Raw genomic sequence first — 7050 nt, 5'->3', positions numbered from 1 at the left:
TCCTTACACCTTATTCATCTTATAGCTGAAAGTTTATACCTGTTTACCAGTCTCTTCCTATTTCTCCCTAGGTCCTGGCCACAATTTTCTACTCTCTGTTTCTGGTTTGTTTTTCAAGATTCCACATATAATGAAATCTAAATTCAGTATTTTTCTTTCTCCACCTGGCTTATTTCACTTAGCGTCTATGTGTTCATCTATGTGTCAAAAGTGGCAGAATTTTCTTCTTTCACACGACTGAATAATATTGTATTCATTGTGAATATACAGCACACCTTCTTTATCCATTCACCACTGACAAACACTTAGGTTATTTCCATACCTTGATTATGTGAATAATATTGCAATGAACATGGGAGTGCAGAAGTCTCTTCAATATCCTGTTTTCATTCCTTTTGGATATATACACAAAAGTAGGATTGCTGGATCATATGGTAGTTCTATTTTTAATTTTTTGAAGCACCTCCCTGCTGTTTTCCATAGCGGTTGCACCATTTTACATTCCCCAAAACTGTGCACAAATATTCCCTTTTCTCCACAACCTGCCAGCACTTGTTATCTCTAGCCTTTTTGATGATGGTCATTTTAACAGGAGTGAAGTGATAATATCGTGATTTTTATTTCCCTGATGATTAGTGATGTTGAGAAACTTTTTATGTACCTGTGGGCCATTTGTATGTCTTCTTTGGAAAGATGTCTATTCCATCTCTCTATTTTAAAATCAGATTTTTGTTGTTGTTACTAAATTGCATGAATTCTTTTTTAAAAACAATGATGGTTAATTTTGTATTCAAGAGCTCTAATAATGGCTTATTTTTAATATTTATTTATGTGGCTGTATCAAGTCTTAGTTGCAGCACGTGGAATCTTCATTGCATCATGCAGGATCTTTCACTGTCGCACACAGATTCTATTTATGGAGCAAGGGCTTAGTTGCCCATGCTTGAGGAATCTTAGTTCCCCAACCAGGGCTTGAATTCATGTCCCCTGCATTGCAAGGCAGATTCTTATTCACTGGACCACCAGAGAAGTCCCTGAATTTTGCATGAATTCTTGATGTATTTTTGGATACCTACCCCTTACCAGATGTATGACTTGCAAATACTTTCTTCCATTCCATAGGTTGTCTTTTCACATTGTTGATGGTTTGCTTTACTATGCAGAAGCTTTTCAGTTTGATGTAATCCTTGTTCATATTTTCTTTTGCTACTTTTGCTTTTAATGAACTATTCAAAAAAATCATTACCAAGATCAATGTCAAGAAGCTTACCCTCTGTTTTCCTCTAGCAGTTTTATGGTTTTGGTTCTTATGTTCAAGTCTTTAATGTATTTTGAGTTAATTTTTATGTGTGGTATAAGATAAGAGACCAGTTCCATTCTTGTGCATCTGGCTATCCAATTTTCTCAACCTTATTTACTGAAGAGACTATACTCTCCCCATTGTATATTCCTGCCTCCTTTGTCATCAATTGGCCATACAGGCATGAGTTTATTCCTGGACTACTTTTATAATTCGTTCATCTATGTGCCTGTTTTTGCACAATGCTGTACTGTTTGATTACTACAGCTCTGTAGTATACTTTGAAATCAGGAAACGATGCCTCCAGCTTTATTCTTCTTCCTGCACTAGATTACTTTGACTATTTGGGATATTTTGTGGTTCTATACAAATTTTAGGATTTTTTATTTATGTGAAAAAATGCCATTGGAATTTTGATAGACACTGCATTGAATATTATATTGCTTTAAGCAGTATGGAAATTTTAACAACATTGCTTCTTCCAGTCCATAAGCATGGAATATATTTTGTGTCCTCTGCAAAATCTTAGAGTTTTCAGATCTTTTACCTCCTTGGTTAAATTTATTCCTTAGAATTTTATTTTTTTTTTTGAAGCAATTGTAAATGGACTTCCTTTTTATTAAAGTATTGATGATTTACAATATTATGTTAATTTCAGGTGCACAGTATAGTGATTCAGCATTTTTGCAGATTATACTCCATAGATTATGGAGTAGTAATAATTATTACAGGTAGTAATAATAATAATACTGTGCTATACAGTATGTCTTTGTTACTTATCTATTTTATATACAGTAGTTTTTATCTGTTAATCCCATACCTCTAATTTGTTCCTTCCTGAATTCAGGTTGTTAATACTTTCATATTGCTCTATGCTTATTAGTCTCCCTTCTTGTAATGTCTTTGTCTGGTTTTGGTTAATAGAGTAATGCTGGCCTCACAAAGTGAGTCCAGAAGTGATCACTTATCTTTCAGTTCAGTTCAGTCACTCAGTTGTATCCAACTCTTTGCAACCCCATGAACCACAGCATGCCAGGCCTCCCTGTCCATTAGCAACTCCCGGAGTTTACCCAAACTCACGTCCATTGAGTCAGTGATGCCATCCAACCATCTCATCCTCTGTCGTCCCCTTCTCCTCCTGCCTTCAATCTTTCCCAGCATCAGGGTCTTTTAAAATGAGTCAGCTCTTCGCATCAGGTGGCCAAAGTACTGAAGTTTCAGCTTCAGCATCAGTCCTTCCAATGAACACCCAGGACTGATCTTCTTTAGGATGGACTGGTTGGATCGCCTTGCAGTCCAAGGGACCCTCAAGAGTCTTCTCCAACACCACTATTCAAAAGCATCAATTCTTTGGCGCTCAGCTTTCCTCACAGTCCAACTCTCACATCCATACATGACCACTGGAAAAACCATAGCCTTGACTAGATGGACCTTTATTGGCAAAGTAATGTCTCTGCTTTTTAATATTCTATCTAGGTTGGTCATAACTTTCCTTCTGAGGAGTAAGCGTCTTTTAATTTCATGGCTGCAATCACCATCTGCAGTGATTTTGGAGCCCACAAAAATAAAGTCAGCCACTGTTCCCACTGTTTCCCCATCTATTTCCCATGAAGTGATGGGACCAGATGCCATGATCTTAGTTTTCTGAATGTTGAGCTTTAAGCCAACTTTTTCACTCTCCTCTTTCACTTTCATCAAGAGGCCTTTTAGTTCTTCTTCACTTTCTGCCATAAGGGTGGTGTCATCTGCATATCTGAGGTTATTGGTATTTCTCCTGGCAATCTTGATTCCAGCTTGTGCTTCTTCCAGCCCAGTGTTTCTCATGATGTACTCTGCATATAAGCTAAATAAGCAGGGTGACAATATACAGCCTTGACATACTCCTTTTCCTATTTGGAACCAGTCTGTTGTTTCATGTCTAGTTCTAACTGTTGCTTCCTGACCTGCATACAGGTTTCTCAAGAGGCAGGTCAGGTGGTCTAGTATTCCCATCTCTTTCAGAATTTTCCACAGTTTATTGTGATCCACACAGTCAAAGGCTTTGGCATAGTCAATAAAGCAGAGATAGATGTTTTCTGGAATTCTCTTGCTTTTTTGATGATCCAGCAGATGTTGGCAATTTGATCTCTGGTTCCTCTGCCTTTTCTAAAACCAGCTTGAACATCTGGAAGTTCATGGTCACTCATCTTTAACATGTTGGAAAAGCTTACAAAAAATTGGTATTAATTCTTCTTTAAATGTCTGTTACAATGCAGCAGTGGAACATCTGGTTCTGAACTTTTCTTTGTTGGGAGGTTTTGATTACTGACCTAGAATTCTTCCTACTAAATGATCTGTTCAAATTTTTCATGTTTCAGTCTTGGTAGGCTGTACATTTTCAGTAATTTATCGATTGCTATATTTCAACTGAACAATACTTAGACCAGATAAAGAGGGCCAAGACCTTTATTTCAGCACCCTGCAGTTATTTCTTTAGCAGCATTACATCTGTTAAAATTGCTAGATTGTATCCTGCACTGGACAGCAAGTACCTAATGAACAAAAGGCTGCCCTGATCAATACAGTCATTCCAATCCTGAGTGCACTAAGATAAAAAGTAACCCTCAAATAATGAGTGATGTTGAGCATCTTTTCATGTGTTTGTTAGCCATCTGTATGTCTTCTTTGGAGAAATGTCTGTTTAGTTCTTTGCCCCATTTTTTGATTGGGTCATTTATTTTTCTGGAATTGAGCTGCAGGAGTTGCTTGTATATTTTTGAGATTAATCCTTTGTCTGTTTCTTCATTTGCTATTATTTTCTCCCAATCTGAGGGCTGTCTTTTCACCTTACTTATAGTTTCCTTTGTAGTGCAAAAGCTTTTAAGTTTCATTAGGTCCCATTTGTTTAGTTTTGCTTTTATTTCCAATATTCTGGGAGGTGGGTCATAGAGGATCTTGCTGTGATTTATGTCGGAAAGTGTTTTGCCTATGTTCTCCTCTAGGAGTTTTATAGTTAAGAAATGCAAATCAAAACCACAATGAGGTACCATTACACGCCAGTCAGGATGGCTGCTATCCAAAAGTCTACAAGCAATAAATGCTGGAGAGGGTGTGGAGAAAAGGGAACCCTCTTACACTGTTGGTGGGAATGCAAACTAGTACAGCCGCTATGGAAAACAGTGTGGAGATTTCTTAAAAAACTGGAAATAGAACTGCCATATGACCCAGCAATCCCACTTCTGGGTATACACACTGAGGAAACCAGATCTGAAAGAGACACATGCATCCCAATGTTCATCGCAGCACTGTTTATAATAGCCAGGACATGGAAGCAACCTAGAGGCCCATCAGCAGATGAATGGATAAGGAAGCTGTGGTACATATACACCATGGAATATTACTCAGCCATTAAAAAGAATTCATTTGAACCAGTCCTAATGAGATGGATGAAGCTGGAGCCCATTATACAGAGTGAAGTAAGCCAGAAAGATAAAGAACATTACAGCATACTAACACATATATATGGAATTTAGAAAGGTGATAACGATAACCCTATATGCAGAACAGAAAAAGAGACACAGAAATACAGAACAGACTTTTGAACTTTGTGGGAGAATGTGAGGGTGGGATATTTCAAAAGAACAGCATGTATACTATCTATGGTGAAACAGATCACCAGCCCAGGTGGGATGCATGAGACAAGTGCTCCGGCCTGGTGCACTGGGAAGACCCAGAGGAATCGGGTGGAGAGGGAGGTGGGAGGGGGGATCGGGATTGGGAATACATGTAGATCCATGGCTGATTCATATCAATGTATGACAAAACCCACTGGAAAAAAAAAAAATTTAAAAAAAAAAAAAAAGTAACCCTCATTTTTCATAGATTCCATATTTATGAATACACCTGATTACTAAAGTTTACTTGTGACCCCAAAATCAAATTTCGCTGTGCTTTCTTGCTCATTTGTGGACATTAACAAAATAGGAGATTTTAGTCAGCCAATACACATTTTCCTAGCTAAGGTCAAAGAAGGCAGTGCTCTGCCTTCTTGTTGCAGATATCAAACTGTAAACAAGTGTTCTTTTCAGTCTATTTGTGTTGCTTTTTGCTTTTTTGTGACTTTCATTGATGATTTGGTTGTTTATAATAGTCCCCAAATGTAGTATTGTAGTGCTCTCCAGTGTTCCTAAGCACATGTAGGCTGTGATGTGCCTTACAGAGAACACACATGTGTTATATAAGCTTCCTTTGTGCGTGAATTACAGCGCTGTTGGCTGTGACTTAAATGTTAACGAACTAATTCCTATTAAATACAGTGTCTTCAAACAGAAGCATACATAAAGCAAGATTATATATGTTAGCTGACCAAAAAGTGATGCTCACGGGAATGTAATATATACTTCCTCTAGTAGCAACAGTTCAATATTCACTAATCCAGTGTTCCAGCAACTTGACTAGAATCCACTATATTTGTTGAATGCATGAAGCTGGATCATTTGATTCCAAACCCAAATCTTGTGTGAATGCAGTATATGGTGGTATACAGGCAGCATGCAGTAGTAACCGTGACTGTGGAGACAAACTGCCTTAGAGTTCAAGCCTCGCTTTTTGACTTGCTGCTGCTGCTGCATTGCTTCAGTCGTGTCCGACTCTGTGCGACCCCATAGATGGCAGCCCACAAGGCTCCGCCGTCCTTGGGATTCTCCAGGCAAGAACACTGGAGTGGGTTGCCATTTCCTTCTCCAATGCATGAAAGTGAAAAGTGAAAGTAAAGTTGCTCAGTCGTGTCCTACTCGTCGCGACCCCATGGACTGCAGCCTACCAGGCTCCTCCGTCCATGGGATTTTCCAGGCAAGAGTACTGGAGTGGGTTGTCATTGCCTTCTCTGTTTGACTTGCTAGCTGTGTAATTTGGGCCAAATTACTTAACTTTTCTCTGCCTTCTTCCACAATTGAAAGTGCAGACAAAATAGTTGCTAATGGTTACCTGGGCTGGGTGTTGGGGGAAGGGACTGACCACAAAGAGGCACAAAGAAAGTTTTGAGAAATATTCTACATCTTGTTTATAGGTTTACAGTGGTAGTTACATAACTGCCTATGTTTTTCAAAACTCATAGAACTTAACAGGGTAAATTTCACTTTGTATAAACTCCAACAGTAAATCTGAAGATTGGAAAAGGAGTAACAATCAAGATTAAAGGAATAATGCACATAAAACATTTACTGCCCTACCTGCTTATATACTCTAAATATCTGCAACTTTCTAACAATAATAGGGAAAGGTTAGGGGATGTAAAGAAAAGCAGAGTGGACTCCTGAACCAGGATCCTAATCTGGCTCTTTCACATATTAGCTAGATTCTGAGCTCAGTTTAGGGTGTTCGCTTGCTTACTGTCAATCTTAGATTGGACAATACGTGTGAAGCATCTGTGCAAACCATGGAGTCACATAGAAGAGTGAGAAATGGAATTTTCCATGAGACAGCAGTACAAAATCACAGGGCCACATAAACTGGGGTGTTAAGGTCACCTCTGCAAGGTAGAATCTGGTGGGCTGTGAAACCACTGAGAAAAGGAGAACGCATCTCTTTTTAAGAAACTCGCTCCTAACCCTATTCAAGTCACTACTGGCTCCACATTAATTCCAAAACAACCCACTGGTCTAATGAGGTACAGACATACCTTAAACTCGAAGGAATGCCAATGCCAGGAGGATGTAAGAGCTGAGTTTGGCAGAAAATCTTTCTGCTGGACAATGCAGTAGGAGTCAGAC

Source organism: Dama dama, chromosome 19, assembly GCF_033118175.1.
Source record: "Dama dama isolate Ldn47 chromosome 19, ASM3311817v1, whole genome shotgun sequence".
In the NCBI taxonomy this organism is placed as follows: Eukaryota; Metazoa; Chordata; class Mammalia; order Artiodactyla; family Cervidae; genus Dama; species Dama dama.
The sequence above is the reverse complement of the archived record's forward strand: the minus strand, read 5'-3'. Positions refer to the sequence as shown.